The sequence below is a fragment of the Telopea speciosissima genome, chromosome 1 (genome assembly GCF_018873765.1).
Source record: "Telopea speciosissima isolate NSW1024214 ecotype Mountain lineage chromosome 1, Tspe_v1, whole genome shotgun sequence".
NCBI classification, from domain to species: Eukaryota; Viridiplantae; Streptophyta; class Magnoliopsida; order Proteales; family Proteaceae; genus Telopea; species Telopea speciosissima.
In genome coordinates, this window is record NC_057916.1 from 68,532,110 (window position 1) to 68,549,082 (window position 16,973).

Genomic DNA, 16,973 nt, shown 5'->3' on the forward strand with positions numbered 1-16,973 from the left:
CCTTGCATATATTTGTGAGTAAACTTCTAGTAGACCCCCTGAGGTTTGCAGACATGTCATGTAGCCCCCCTGAGAACTAAAATGTTACATACGGATCCAGAAAACGGATGAACACTCGTCCCGTTAGAGTCCACAGTTAAGTGATGATGTCATCCTTTTATATCCCAAAAATACCCTTATACATGTTTGATGAAAAAGTGAAAAGATGGAAATTACGTTTATATCCTTCTATCTTCTTCAACCTTAGAAAAGAAGACGAACTCAAAGATGACCATTGCAAAGAAGACCGTTGGAGGAGTTGCAGGCGATTTGATGAAGAGCTTCTCTATTTAAACGCATCTGTCCATGTGAAATCTGGAGCTCCTTTATGTTAACATCATTTGCCCCATGTAAGATCTGAGCTCCCTATGTGTAAATTTGCCCCATGTGAAATCTTCAGACCGTTGCAAAGCTCTGACTTCTCTCTCTGGTCACTGAAATTTCGGCGATAGAAGAGTCTTTAAGGTGAGTAAAGTAAACCCCTTAACCTCTATTCTTCCTGCAACTTGATTACTGTTGTTTATCTCTGCACATCAACTGTAAGAGAAGAGAATGGAACCCTAGCCTATAATTTTCCCCAACTAAGAAATAAAATTTCCTGGTTAATATTATCTTCTCATTCCAGATTTTTGAATTTTTCCCACTTTGATTCCATTGACTAGAGTGAAACCGGAATATATTCTTGACACTTTGAATTTTTTCCACTATTTGCAGATAAGAATGGCCTCAGTTTCTAGTACAAACATTACCTCAGGTTATATCAAATTTGAGAACAAGAAATGCTACTGTGGACGTAGAGCTATAGTGAAGATATCGGAATCGGAGAAAAATCCAGGAAGGATATACTACAAATGTGAAGTGGATGGCTGTAACTTTTGGAAATGGGTGTACCCAAATGATGCTCCAACAAGGTCAACTCCCTTGATAGAGTCAGCAAGGAACAACCCTGTGGTTGGTGGAAGTGAGAATGAATTGTTCCAGTTGAAGAGCACAGTGAATCAAATGCACAAGATGCTTGTTGTAATCATGTTTGTTGTTCAATTTATATTAGTGTTGCCTGTTATTAACTTTATAGTGATGATTATAAAATAATAGATGGAAGTTTTCTTACATTTTATTTGATGTTCTATGGATAGGATTGTCAAAGATAATAGGTGGTAGATCCCCAGTAGGTACATCTGAATCCCTTCAAAGGTTTAAAAAACTAACAACTAAAACACCACCAAATAGGAGCCAAGCTTCACACCTCAAAACCACAATGGATTTGGCTTCTATGGGTCATGGCTCAGAGCAATTCTCACCCAACTCATGATCACTATCCTTCCAACTTCCCTGAGAAGACCAGCACCACCACCACCACTAACCAACAGCTGCAGCAACAGCAAGCAAGCTTAAAAACAGGAAAAAAAAAAAAAAAAAAAAAAACCAACCAAGCAAGCTGCATAAGCAACAACAAGCAAGCTGAAACAGCAGCAGCAAGCAAGCAAGCTAAAAAAAAAAAAAAAAACCAGCCAAGCAAGCTGGAGTTACAGCAAGCAAGCTAGCAAGCAAGCTAGCAAGCTAAAGCAAGCAAGCAAGCTGAAGAGCAACAACAAGCAAGCTAGCAAGCGAAGCGATAAAGAAGGCAGCAAATAGCAAGCAAGAAAAAGAAGCAAGCAAGCAGCAGAGAGCAGCAATATCCTGTTGAAAATAACTGAAAAATAAAACCATAGTAATATGCATTCAATCTCATGGGAGCACTTGATTTAACATCATCTATCACACCCAAGTGTTAATACAAATTCTGAAAAAACATCCACTTCAAAATACCACAACCAATCTAAAGTACATATTACAAACACAACATCCACTTCAAAGTCATAATACAAACAACCCCAATAAAATTCACTACAGCACAACACTAAACTAAATAAAAGAAAGTCTCAGTTCTTCTTCTTTGCTGCCTTTCTCTTTTCTCTAATCTTTGCTGCAGCTGCATCCATCTTGGCTCGTGTCTTTGCTTGGCTACTCTTCACAGTGGTAGCTGAAGAAGACTGTGACCTGGTCACTCTCTGAGAGTTGCTGATATCACCCTGGCTCATATTATCATGAGTTCTCTACATAAGCAATAAATATATATGGTTAGTTAAAAATGCAAATATAGGTGTGACATGTATATATTGAAGCATAAATAGTTATAGTTATACCTTCACACCAACAGTCCGACTAGTAGATGCCCTGCTGACCTTTACTAGAGGTCCCTTACATTTTCTCTTATTATGACCTACCATGTTGCATCTACTACATCTGAAGCTTGCTACATCTGAAGCTTGTTGATCTCTGATTGGATTCCCCAGTAGGTGCTTCATCAGGATCTTTTCTCCTACTTTTTGTTGGTCTACCTTGAATCCTCCTCAGCCTTGGAGGCTGAACCACACCAACAGGACCATCTTCTCTCAAATCAGTCAAATCATCTAGAGGATGGATCATCTCCCTATATGCTTCCATGTATTTCTCCACAGTGTAATATGCATCACAGTAGTCTTCAATTCGATACCTCCTCATTGCAATTGCTGATGCAGCATGCTTGCAAGGTAGTCCAGTGACATCCCAAACTTTACAAGTACATGACCATTGTCTCAATTTCACCACACACCTTCTTCCAGTAAGCTCAATTACCTCAAATTCATCATCAACACCACCATGACTAATGCAGTCAATTGATGCTTCCTGGATTTTGATTATTTTCTTCCTCACCATTGGTGTAAGTGTACCCTGGAAGCTTTGACCCTTTTGAAACTTGTGATACATTCTATCCATGCTTTTCAATCTAAGGGTATCAATCAAGGTGAGAATTGGTTTTGTCCTGATGGTGGATACCCATTGGTTAAATGACTCTGACATGTTGTTGGTAATATGGCCACTCTTCACTCCAGTATCAAAAGCATGTCTAGCCCACATGCTTTTGGGATCTTTCATCAACCACTCATATGTTGTATTATCCATGGTTCTGATGCCATTCATTGCACTTTCAAATTGATTCACAGTACATACTGAAGATGCAGTCCAAAAGTGTTTCCTAAATGCATCAACTGGATATTTTTTCTTGAAATTCTGATAGAGATGGCGACTACAACACCTAATGTAGGCATTAGGGAAGACTGAAGCAATAGCATCTGCTAGACCCTACAAACATAAACATGCATTTTATATATCAATTACATACTCTATTATTATACATTATTAACCAATTGGCATGATTTAATAAGAAAGTATAGTATACACACCTTTTGTTTATCTGACATGAAAGTCAACATCCTATTAGCATCATCCGGGTCTATGATATCATGCAACAGATTCAGAAAAAATAGTCAACTTTCTTTGCACTCAGCCTCCACTACAACATATGCAATAGGAAACAGCCCTTTGTTCCCATCCACTGATATAGCAAACAATAGCACTCCACCATAACTGCCCTTGAGGTGGCATCCATCAAGACCTATAAATGGTCTGCACCCCTTCAAGAAACCCCTTGCACATGCTCTGAAACAAATAAAAACTCTCAAAAATACAGGATTGACTATGTCCAACTCATGCTCTTGTCTACTCTCATACTCTATTATGAATTTACTCCCAGGGTTTTTCTCCAGAACCAATCAACCATATGCAAGTAACCAAGCATAGGATTTTGCATAGCTACCTTCATTGATTTCTTGAGCAATCCTACGTGCCCTGTACACCCGTTGGTATGGAAGTTGAATATGAAAATTTTGAAGCAGAAACTCATTAATGGCACTGGGCTTCATTTCATGATCAGCCTTGATAAGAGGAGCAATTTTTTTTCCAACCCAACGAATTGTAGCATGCTTAATTGACTTTTTCCTTTCACAGATGTGCTTACTTTCATAAGACTTTATCTAGTATGTCACACCATCAACAATGGGTGATGCATGGATTCTCCAAATATAACCCTCTGCTGCACATTCTGCAATCACTTTAGTTCTCTCATTTCTCTTGAATTGCATTTGAAACCCCTCTTGCACCACAAAATCTTGGAGGCCAGCTCTGAACTTGGTCACATTATCAAATACCTGACCTAACTGCAATTTCACTTTTCCTTCACCTTCATCTTCATTTACATATATATTGGAAAACTGCCTATAAAATTCTTTAGAATCATAACCATCTAAATCATCATCACTCAAATCTTCTTCTATTTCATATTCTACATCATCTTCATCACTTGAACCATCTTCTTGTTCATTTTCTTCTTCCCATTCATTGTGTTAAATCCGTGCCCAAAACCCGGTTTGAAACGCGATCTGACCACCGGTCTGGTTTAAACATTTTGTGTAGAACCAAGAGTGGAGTACGCTCGTGAACTGTGGGTCATAATACTCAAGCCATCACATGAGATTGTCGACCGCGAAACAGGGGAAGTCCTCGAGGAAAGATCCACCGTCAGAGAAAGGGGGAAAATCGTCCACGAAAGCATATTCTTGGAATTCCCTTATGATAGGGATCCGCGGGGCCCGCACCTGAATCACCCTTATCCACTTAGCGATGATTGGGAGTAAGTCATTATCCGAATAATTCATGCCTATGCATGACCATTAATAAGCATAAGAACTAGAATGGGCTTGGGCTTAGGAGCTTAGTCTCTTTCTAATTGTAACTAGAACTTAGGACATGGGCCATGGGCCATGGGCCCAAGTGGATCCAATGGCCCAATGACTTAAACTAGACCTTGGGCTTATACCTAACCAAACAAGCTCCTAAACAAATGGACCTAAGGACTTGAGACTAACCAAACAAGACCTAATGCCTAGATGGGTTATTAAAGACCCAAAACTACTATTCACCTCACATTTCAATCCTCAATCGTGGAGAGGAGAGGAGAAAAAGAAAGAAGAAGAAAGAGAAGAAGAAAGAAGAAGAAGAAAGAAGAAGAAAGAAGAAGAGGAACAAGGAAGGAGAAGGGAGAAGTATGGTGGAGCACAAGCTATCATCATCAACCCTTGGTGAGTCTCTTTCTCTCTCTCTCTCTCTCCATCTCTCTTTCCCTAATTCTATTACCTAGGGTTTGAATTGGTTGAGCACACCTTGAGTGCTCCATCTACTCAATTAGAAGAGCCATTAATGGCAAATCCTTGATGTTTAACTATGAAGCACCTAACCCTACCTTAAACCCATTCACCCTTCTCCATTTATGAACCCTAAGTTGGGGATTTACCTCCATTTATGGGTTTTACCAACCCTCATGGAAGACCATAGATGTGTGGGTTTGAGGGGTGTTAAATAACATTGATTAAAGACCCTTTCAAAACCCCAATACCCAAACCCATGAGTTTTCTTTCCATATGTATTTTAATGGAGGAAAACCTAATCGATCATGGGGTTTACAAACCCATGTTGGGTGTGTGCTATGGCACCTTGGTTGGAGTTGTTCTCATGGCCAAAGAGACCCCTAAAAAAAACCCCAAAGAATACCCCATTTTAGCCCAAGACTTTGGGGCTGCAAAACCATTCTCGAATGGCATGAACAAGAAGATCGCACGTGGACAGCACATGCAAGTGCCACCCCCGAGAAACTAGATCTGCCGGTGGGAAGTCCGAGAGGGACAGCACATGGACAGCACATGCAAGTGCCACCCCGAGAAAGATCTGCCGGTGGGAGGTCCGAGAGGGACAGCACATGGATAGACACATGCAAGTGCAGCCCCGAGAACCTAGATCTCGTGGGAAAGTCCGAGAGGGACAGCACATGGACAGCACATGGACAGCACATGATATAGCCTGCGTATGTGCCGGTCCCCTATTTTAGCCTTGTTTGATAACTTATGGGGCCCAACTCTTCTAGCCCTAAGGCACTAATCTCTCCCCACGTTGTACACTCTCTTTAGGTTGACTGACCGACTCTGGGGCGTATTAGTACGTGGGACAAAGGTACTTGGCATCGAACGCCGATTTGAAGAGCTCCGCATCGACGATTGACGAGAATCGTGTGAGTGAGTTAAGCAAACGCCTTAATTTATGGAATGTTTGTGTGTCGTGTCTTGCGAATGTCATTCATGCATGTGTGCTATAATATATAATTATTAGTAAGATATAGGACGATATAAATGTTTAGATGTTGATAGGACTTTACATTCTTGTCTTGCGATATTATTTATTTTATCGCACTATGGTGCGAATGGTGTTGGATTTAGTTATGGGACTCGGTGCCGTTGGTGCTGGACCTGGGGATTCCATAATATGGACTCACTCATGGCATGTAGATCTAGGGCTTTGAGCGGGATCCAAGTGCCGTGGGTGCCGGGCTTGAGATTACCGTACTTGAAATTGCATTAGAATTGTCCATTGCATTAGGTGGAAACGGGATGGTGACCGACCGACTACCTTCGGTATTCACATCTCGTACTTGTATACGCTTATGGGCTAGAGGGGCGAGAGGATAGCCGGCCGACCGTATTTTCGGTATCTATGGACTCGGCCTCCGGCTTATGCACATGCGCACTCACTCATACAATAGGTGAATGTCTGGCTAGGATAAATGTTTACCCAAGACTATGACCCTTACCGGCGGGGGTTAGGTGTCGGTCAAACCGTGGGTTCCGATCGTTATTCGGGTATACCCACCCGGAAGTTCGGCGCCAACCGTATTTTGGGCCGAACGCCAGACGGGATTTGACTTGGGGTTTGCGATATCTCTTGGTGGAGACCGACAAGAAGCTTCCAACGACTGGTTTGTCATCGCCGTATACCATCCGCTTATGGTACCGATGTCGGGATGCTACCTAAGGTGTTGCTATAGTACTATACCCGACTTAGTTGTGTGTTAGGTGGATAACAATAAAACTATACATCATCATTCATTCGTGTAGCATGATTGTAAATTGTATGTGATGTACGGTCTACCTTGGTGGTATGGGACACCTTGGTATCCGTCCATCATGTATGGTTTGCAGTCAACCCCATTCATTATTATTATTGTGTATGTTTGTGTGGCTTAGCCACTCATTGGGCTCGCTTGGAGCTCACTCCTCGAGGAAACATATTTTTAGTTGATGCAGTACATTCGAGCAGAGTGGCACAGAGTACGAGACTCCCGAGGCTGGTTACGTTGATTGGTGGGCTCCGAGATCGTGGAGCATGGACCAGAGTGTTGTCGCGATGTGTGTTCCTTGGCGGGACAGTGACTTATGGCCGGTGGCTATCTTTTGATGCACTTGATTATTCATTTTGAATTATAGGTGTATTCTTTTGATTCCTTTCATGATAGATGTATTATTTATATAGTAGGTAATACATAGGTCCTTATTAGAACGAATTGTACTTGAAGGGGTAAACTTGAATAGATGATATTTTATATGCTATCACCTAGCTTCTGCTAACTCTGATGTTATTAATATTAATCCTTTCTTTTTTACCTATTATCTGTCGTTGTGAATGAGTAAGTCTTGGGTACTGCATCAGTGATTCTGGTGGTTGGAGAGCGTAGTTGTATGCTCCGGTTGTATTTCCCATGGTTCAGGGATGGGGGTGTGACAGCTTGGTATCAGAGCGTGATGCTCTACCTCATGGACTAACTCAGTGTTCACACGATCCGATTTACTCTAAATTAGGGTTAAATATTAAAAGCCTTAACCATAAACAAGAATCAGTACAACAAGGGAGAATATATAAATTTTGCTGATAGAACAGTGCTTTGATAATACAAATAAAGGTAGGAGACTTCTATAGAACATAAACCAGTTTAAAAATGAAGAAAAGATGAGAAACTACATACTAAACCCTAGGAGTTACAAAAAAAAAAAAAAGGATATATACTAAGGTTTATGAGGATAAAGTCATGGACAATGATGTAAAATATAATGATAACTGGGATTAGCCTAACCATAAAGAGCTATTGTATATATTAGGAAAGTTTATACATTATAGGATTGCTGTTGCATAAGCCCAACGACTTCAAGATACACCAATACCAATAAAAAAATTGGGGCCCTTGGTCTATAAAAATAAATAAATAAATAAATAAATAAATAAAAAATAAAAAAATAAAAAATAAAAAATAAAAAAAAAATAAAAAAAAAATTGTGGTTAGGAACATTACGAATAACATTTTGAATAGTGAATCATACCATAAGCAGGTATAGGAACGGGAAGAAGCTTACACATTGAGATGGATTAGCAAATAGCTAATTTATACAAAAGAAAAGCTCACCTGAGCCTTTTCACAAACACCTCAAACTCATTACCTGGGCATTCGTGCTACGATCGCAACAAGCGGGGCATATGTCCAAGACTTGCTCGCAGAAGCCCGTGTATGTGCCAAACCCGCAGCCATCGGTCCCATGCAACCCCGGGGAGTGTATTCAACATGCCCGCAGATGAGGCAGAGTCATCATCAGCGGATGTGTACCTTATGTCTATACCTATCACCCGTGCACGCATTATTGATTTTAGAGTTTACGACTCAATTTAGTCACCCACGGTCGTTAGTTGTAATTCCAACTTGCGTAAGCTAGCTGTCGGTGAGAGACTTTCAGCAGGACTTGTTACGTAGGCTAATGATTAGGGGGAAATTATCTTTCATTTTTCTCGTGGCCTTAGTGACTGGCCCGGGCTTTCTTTGGGAACCACCTAGAAATTTTGAGTATTGGTCCTAAGTACCCTTAGGTAAGCCTATGGCCCCACATGTCTCTCAGGAGAGCCATTTTTAGGACTTGGTGGTAAATCTACCGGGAATGCTGGGATTGGCTTGGTGTATGGGCCTGATACGTTCAGGGACCTTGTCCAGTAGGAAACCCAAGATTTGTGTCTAGATTCTGAAGGGACGGTGAAAAAATATATATATATATATAGGCACGTAGTTGAATCTGGATATGTCTATACACCCACGAACCGATGGATATCTAGAAAGGATAATTTAGGACGGATGCTAGGAGGTATGGATTATATCATGTAGTTGGAAGAGAATGATAGATCTAGCAATTTAAGTTGATGAACAAGATTATATCGGTGTTAGTGTAGCCAAGTGCACCAAGAACTAAAAGGAACTGGAACTCAAGGATTCGACAAAACTTTGCTCAACAATAGATATGAGTGGAGTAATGGGTCCTCGAATGTCCCCTCCGTTATTGGGAGTGAATAGTAGGGATTCCATCAATATTCCAATTCATTCTAAAGTCGAGTTAGGTAGTGGAGGATAGGAAGTGAAAGTCCTCATAGGAACAAAGTAAGCAAAGTAGTACACCTTGTGTCATTCAACCCAAAATTTTTGGAGTATGACATCGGACGAAGTATATGGAAATAGTTGCATCTCTCTATTTCTAGAAGTATAAGCTCAGAGTTTGATTTTCACTGGGTCCTTATATACACTGGACTTTATATTAACTAAATCGGAATTGATTTATACCATTGTGTAAGGTGGATACTATTAGAGGACAAATCAATACAACTTAGTTTAAGCTAAATAACTAAGCAACCCGGAGCGAGTTGAGCACGTTTAACCCCTCTATCCGGCACTATCCAATACCATTTAAGCAAAGCCAATGTGGTGGCAGATGCACTTAGTAGGAAATCACAAACCTTTCCTTGCCAGCTTTAACAGTCAATGAGCAGCTTATAGAGGAAGCCAGAAGAATGGGGTTGGAAGTGTTAATTGATGATGCTACTATGTTATTTTTCGCCCTGGCAGTACAACCCTCATTGGCAGAGAAGATTAAGGAAGTCCAACCTACCGATGCAGAGTAATCTCATTGATTAAAGGGGCATCTTGTTAATGAGAAGGCGAAGTGCGGTCGAAGAATCCTCACCTATGCAGATACCTAGGTACGTCTCAATTTCGAGGACGAAATTCTTATAAGGTGGGGAGGATGTTAAATCCGTGCCCAAAACCCGGTTTGAAACGCGATCTGACCACCGGTCTGGTTTAAACCTTTTGTGTAGAACCAAGAGTGGAGTACGCTCGTGAACTGTGGGTCATAATACTCAAGCCATCACATGAGATTGTCGACCGCGAAACAGGGAAGTCCTCGAGGAAAGATCCACCGTCAGAGAAAGGGGGAAAATCGTCCACGAAAGCATATTCTTGGAATTCCCTTATGATAGGGATCCGCGGGGCCCGCACCTGAATCACCCTTATCCACTTAGCGATGATTGGGAGTAAGTCATTATCCGAATAATTCATGCCTATGCATGACCATTAATAAGCATAAGAACTAGAATGGGCTTGGGCTTAGGAGCTTAGTCTCTTTCTAATTGTAACTAGAACTTAGGACATGGGCCATGGGCCATGGGCCCAAGTGGATCCAATGGCCCAATGACTTAAACTAGACCTTGGGCTTATACCTAACCAAACAAGCTCCTAAACAAATGGACCTAAGGACTTGAGACTAACCAAACAAGACATAATGCCTAGATGGGTTATTAAAGACCCAAAACTACTATTCACCTCACATTTCAATCCTCAATCGTGGAGAGGAGAGGAGAAAAAGAAAGAAGAAGAAAGAGAAGAAGAAAGAAGAAGAAGAAAGAAGAAGAAAGAAGAAGAGGAAGAAGGAAGGAGAAGGGAGAAGTATGGTGGAGCACAAGCTATCATCATCAACCCTTGGTGAGTCTCTTTTTCTCTCTCTCTCTCTCCTCCATCTCTCTTTCCCTAATTCTATTACCTAGGGTTTGAATTGGTTGAGCACACCTTGAGTGCTCCATCTACTCAATTAGAAGAGCCATTAATGGCAAATCCTTGATGTTTAACTATGAAGCACCTAACCCTACCTTAAACCCATTCACCCTTCTCCATTTATGAACCCTAAGTTGGGGATTTACCTCCATTTATGAGTTTTACCAACCCTCATGGAAGACCATAGATGTGTGGGTTTGAGGGGTGTTAAATAACATTGATTAAAGACCCTTTCAAAACCCCAATACCCAAACCCATGAGTTTTCTTTCCATATGTATTTTAATGGAGGAAAACCTAATCGATCATGGGGTTTACAAACCCATGTTGGGTGTGTGCTATGGCACCTTGGTTGGAGTTGTTCTCATGGCCAAAGAGACCCCTAAAAAACCCCAAAGAATACCCCATTTTAGCCCAAGACTTTGGGGCTGCAAAACCATTCTCGAATGGCATGAACAAGAAGATCGGCACGTGGACAGTGCACATGCAAGTGCCAGCCCCCGAGAAACTAGATCTCCGTGGGAAGTATGAGAGGGACAGCACATGGACAGACATGCAAGTGCAGCCCCGAGAAAGATCGCGTGGGAGGTCCGAGAGGGACAGCACATGGACAGCACATGCAAGTGCCCCCGAGAACCTAGATCCGCTCTGTGGGAAAGTCCGAGAGGGACAGCACATGGACAGCACATGGACAGCACATGATATAGCCTTGTCGATGTGCCGGTCCCCTATTTTAGCCTTGTTTGATAACTTATGGGGCCCAACTCTTCTAGCCCTAAGGCACTAATCTCTCCCCACGTTGTACACTCTCTTTAGGTTGACTGACCGCTGGGGCGTATTAGTACGTGGGGACAAAGGTACTTGGCATCGAACGCCGATTTGAAGAGCTCCGCATCGACGATTGACTCGAGAATCGTGAGTGAGTTAAGCAAACGTCTTAATTTATGGAATGTTTGTGTGTCGTGTCTTGCGAATGTCATTCATGCATGTGTGCTATAATATATAATTATTAGTAAGATATAGGACGATATAAATGTTTAGATGTTGATAGGACTTTACATTCTTGTCTTGCGATATTATTTATTTTATCGCACTATGGTGCGAATGGTGTTGGATTTAGTTATGGGACTCGGTGCCGGTTGGTGCTGGACCTGGGATTCCATAATATGGACTCACTCATGGCATGTAGATCTAGGGCTTTCGAAGCGGGATCCAAGTGCCTGGTGGGCCGGGCTTGAGATTACCGTATTTGAAATTGCATTAGAATTGTCCATTGCATTAGGTGGAAACGGATGGTGACCGACCGACTACCTTCGGTATTCACATCTCGTACTTGTATACGCTTATGGGCTAGAGGGGCGAGAGGATAGCCGGCCGACCGTATTTCGATATCTATGGACTCGGCCTCTGGCTTATGCACATGCGTACCTCACTCATACAATAGGTGAATGCTGGCTAGGATAAATGTTTACCCAGTACTATGACCCTTACCGACAGGGGGTTAGGTGTCGGTCAAATCCGTGGGTTCCGATCGTTATTCGGGTATACCCACCCGGGAAGTTCGGGCGCCAATCGTATTTTGGGCCGAACGCCAGGACGGGATTTGACTTGGGGGTTTGCGTATATCTCTTGGTGGAGACCGATCACAGGCTTCAAATAGCGACTGGGTTTGTCATCGCCGTATACCATCCGTTTATGGTACCGATGTCGGGGATGCTACCTAAGTTGTTGCTATAGTACTATACCTGACTTAGTTGTGTGTTAGGTGGATAACAATAAAACTATACATCATCATTCATTCATGTAGCATGATTGTAAATTGTATGTGATGTACGGTCTACCTTGGTGGTATGGGACACCTTGGTATCCGTCCATCATGTATGGTTTGCAGTCAACCCCATTCATTATTATTATTGTGTATGTTTGTGTGGCTTAGCCACTCATTGGGCTCGCTTGGAGCTCACTCCTCGAGGAAACATATTTTTAGTTGATGCAGTACATTCGAGCAGAGTGGCACGAGTACGAGACTCCCGAGGCTGGTTACGTTGATTGGTGGGCTCCGGAGATCGTGGAGCATGGACCGAGTGTTGTTGCGATGTGTGTTCCTTGGCGGGACAGTTGACTTATGGCCGGTGGCCATCTTTTGATGCACTTGATTATTCATTTTGAATTATAGGTGTATTCTTTTGATTCCTTTCATGATAGATGTATTATTTATATAGTAGGTAATACATAGGTCCTGATTAGAACGAATTGTACTTGAAGGGGTAAACTTGAATAGATGATATTTTATATGCTATCACCTAGCTTCTGCTAACTCTGATGTTATTAATATTAATCCTTTCTTTTTTACCTATTATCTGTCGTTGTGAATGAGTAAGTCTTGGGTACTGCATCAGTGATTCTGGTGGTTGGAGAGCGTAGTTGTATGCTCCGGTTGCATTTCCCGTGGTTCAGGGATGGGGGTGTGACACATTGTCACTATTCTGTGCCCATTCATCATCAGTACCATCACTCTGGCTATCAACATCAACATCTTTAGTCAAACCCATTCTGGTACATGGTATTTTCTCAGCAACCTGATCACTATCCTTCAACCCCATGGGAGTTGCATCAGTTCTGTTAGGACTCCGTGTATATCCAATGGCAACACTACTAGCCCTTGAATTATCATTACTAGTAGGCTGGGCATTTGCAGTAGCAGCAGTAGTCCCATTACCACTACAAGTGGCACTAGTAGTAGCCCTACATACAACTGGACCCCCTCTCACTGGTTGTTTTTCCCTTCTAGCTGACCGAGGTTGTTCTCTATAAACAATGTGATTGGGATGCCCATTGATTGTATACACTCCTTCAGTTTCAGACAGCCTATGTTGCTCTTCATAAACAAAAAATATAACTGGATTCACCCCAAATTCATCATATATGTTATAGACCTCTGCATCATTTGTTAACAATTTTTCATCATTATTCGGGAGTATGGCTTTCACCTTAAATGTCACATCATGTCCTGTGGGGACATGTTTGATTACTCCATTATATATGTCCGAGATCATGTCCAAGTAGCCATATGTATCCTTGTCAACAAATTTTGTTTCCTTCACCATATACCAATTGTACTCAACTTCATGTAACATAGACATTGCTGTACAATTGACAAAGTGAGCCCAAATATGCCTCCTGCAATTCTGCAAAGCACAAACCATATATAACTAGATACTCTATAACTTTTAATCTAAGCTTACAACATCTCTTATTTTAATTTTTAAGCTTTTCTCTAAAATTTAGCCTTTTCATGCTTTTATCCATTGCCTTGGTCATTTTCTAATGGTAGAAAATATAATAAGAAGCCAACTGAAAAAAGAATTAAGTACTGATAATCACCCAATGATGCTAATTATTTTTTCAAGGATCCCTATAAGCCTACTTTCACACTTTGCAATACTAGGGCAGCAACTGCAATTGGTTGAAAGGGTTGAAAGATCAAATGTTTCCACACTGCAAATTGCTTTTTTTAAGTCTGAAATTTATTATGTGCCTCTGTGGTCTGGGTCAGGGTTTGTAATTAGAACCAATGTGCTCTGTGGTCTGTGTCTAATTAGAACCTAGGTGTAGGCATTGCTGCTTTTGGGGTTATAGATGAGGGCTGAGATGATCCAAATCAGACTTGCTGAGTTGAGCCATTTCAGAAGGGATAAGGTCCAAGGGTCATTTAGCAATCCTAAATGCTGAAAATTGGCCCAAAATTTACTTCCTTTTGGATTGAAAGCATCAAACTAGTGTCACTTAACTGTAAAATTGTAATAGAGCAGCATACTGAGACAGAGAAATGTAATACAACAGAATACAGAGACATATTGAGAGAGTCAGAGAGAGAGAGAGACAGAGTACCTTAGTGGATGGCGGAAGAGGGGATAGAGAGCCAGAGAGATATACAAAGAGCTGTAGCTCGAGAGATATGGTGGTGGTCCTTTAATTTCCTCGTGTAAACGAAACCACAGAGGTGAAGAAGAGGCCCTTCGCAATCCTTCCTCACAGCAGTGGTGACAACGGCAGTGCACAGTAGAGGAAGAGATGAAGAAGATGAAGCAGCAGAGCACGGTGTCCTTCACAATACTTCCTCACGGCAGTGGTGACAATGGTGGTGCACAGCAGAGGAAGAGATGAAGAAATGAAGAAGATGATCCTCTCTATGGTGAAAACGGCGTTGTTCTCTTTCAAACCTAGCAGAGGAAGAAGAGAAAGAAGACTAAAGTTAGAAGACGATGGCTTAGGGATTAGCAGAAGGGTAATTTGGACTTTTACCTATCCATGACTTGCTGACATCATCCATTCACTAGTTTTCTCTAACGGGACGAGTGTTCCATCCGTTTTCTGGATCCGTATGTAACATTTTAGTTCTCAAGGGGGCTACGTGACATGTCTACAAACCTCAGGGGGTCTACTAGAAGTTTACTCTATATTTGTGGATATGCTGGGCATAAATTCATTTCTTTCACCTCTTATTCTACACAAGTAGTCTGTGTACAGAATAAAAAAACCTGCAACTCATCTTGTGGAAGAAAAATGGACCCCAAATTATCCTATCTCTTTCTCTCTCCCAAGCAGCTATGCCTCAGTATTACATGTCTTAGTTTCAACTGCCACATTCAATTCTAAAGGAAGGAAGATGAGTTTCAGGATACCTACAACTCATCTTCCCCAATCGATTTGGGGAAGATGAGTTGCAGGTTTTTTTTTTTCTTTACAAGGGTAATCTTGTCATTTCACCCCATGTGTTTAACACTGTTAGTCATGAACTAACAGAATTGGTGTATTTGTTAACGTTTGTAAACCTCAGGGGGATACGCAAAATTATCCAAAACTGGGGGGTAAAATTATACTTTCGTTAAACCTCAGGGGTGATATATGTAAATTACCCAAAAAAATTTTGGATTACTCTAATGTCCCTTAGGTATATAGGACTATCCAACCAATTTTTTTTGCCATATGCCTTAGGTGCATTCATCAGTCATCATACTAATTCACTTTTTTGGGTAAAAGAAAAAGGATTTGTCTAGCCCTAACCATGCTTAGATATATTAAGCCTATTACCAACTTTTCATGTGGTTAATATAGTTGAGTCCATGTGATGGAGGACTTCACCGTTATAATTGGACAAATTTCAACTCAAAAAAATGAACACAAAATAATTGAAAGTTACATATAAGGATGTCATTTCATCTTATTAAATTCTAGTGACATTTTTTTTTGTAATTTTCTTCTATCAATTCATAAATTTGGCTAGTGAGATATTTTTGCGGTCCAGGATTACATCATTTATATGAACCCACTCATGTAGTTTATTTGTTGGAAAGTGGGGGATGCTACTCACACATCAATATAGCATGATATGGATTTCAAAGTTGAGCGAGTTTCGAATTCCCAATTATTCTATACCAACTATTCTATTATTGGTATTAAGGAGATGCATGGGAATCCTCTTTATTTAGGCATTAATTTCATGCATTCTCCTTCCAAATTAAGGATTTGGAGTTTATTGAGCAAAGAACCAACAAGACTTTTATCTTATTATTATTATTATTGTTTTCTTAATTTTCTAACATAGCCTTACGTAATCACATGGACCAAGCCGTCAATCTTGAACGCTGTTCAAAATAAGAGAAAATGGTTTCTATGAGGGAGTGTGGTCTCTGCTTTCAAACACAGAGAGGGGGCAAAATAACTACCCCACCTCCATGAAAGGCAGAATTATCCACCCAATTGATGCTTCCATGCATACTTCTATCGGCCCGTACGTAGGGGCCATGCTCCCCAATAATGATTGGGAGAAGGGAGTAAGTATTAGACAATGCTAGGGAGCAGAGACAAAAAGCGCGCAAGACGGACGACTAGGTAGAGACTGGGCGGGGCTTCAATGGCCCAAATGCAAAGATACCGTCAAGGCCTCAATGAGTTCCCCCCGCCCACGGACTCTCCCATCGCTGTTTAAAACACTTAAATTCCTATTATTCTCTGACTCTGACCACTCCTATTTTATGTAGTATCTCTCATATTCTCGTCGGACGAAATTTTGTTCTTGCACTTGTAGCGTTAGTGTTCCTGTTAAAGGCTGACAGCCAATGAAATGAAATCTTAAAAGATATTTTAAAAAATACAAAAACCTAAGAAGTAATAATGAACTAAAGAAAAACTGAATTATTCTATTTCCTTGGGTGCCAGCCTCCTTGTAGCAGGAACATTCCTGGTACAAGTGCAGAAGCAAAATATTTT

At 41.2% G+C, this 16,973-nt stretch overlaps 1 long non-coding RNA gene across 1 annotated transcript; it reads right to left on the reverse strand.

Moving 5' to 3' along the window:
- Nucleotides 1-1,267: 1,267 nt before the first annotated feature.
- Nucleotides 1,268-14,095, reverse strand: LOC122648374. Its single transcript, XR_006331064.1, has 3 exons — nucleotides 14,085-14,095; nucleotides 1,884-1,888; nucleotides 1,268-1,344 (listed from the first exon to the last, which is right to left on the reverse strand). It is a non-coding gene; the product is annotated as an uncharacterized LOC122648374 (long non-coding RNA).
- Between the last annotated feature and the right edge of the window lie 2,878 nt (nucleotides 14,096-16,973).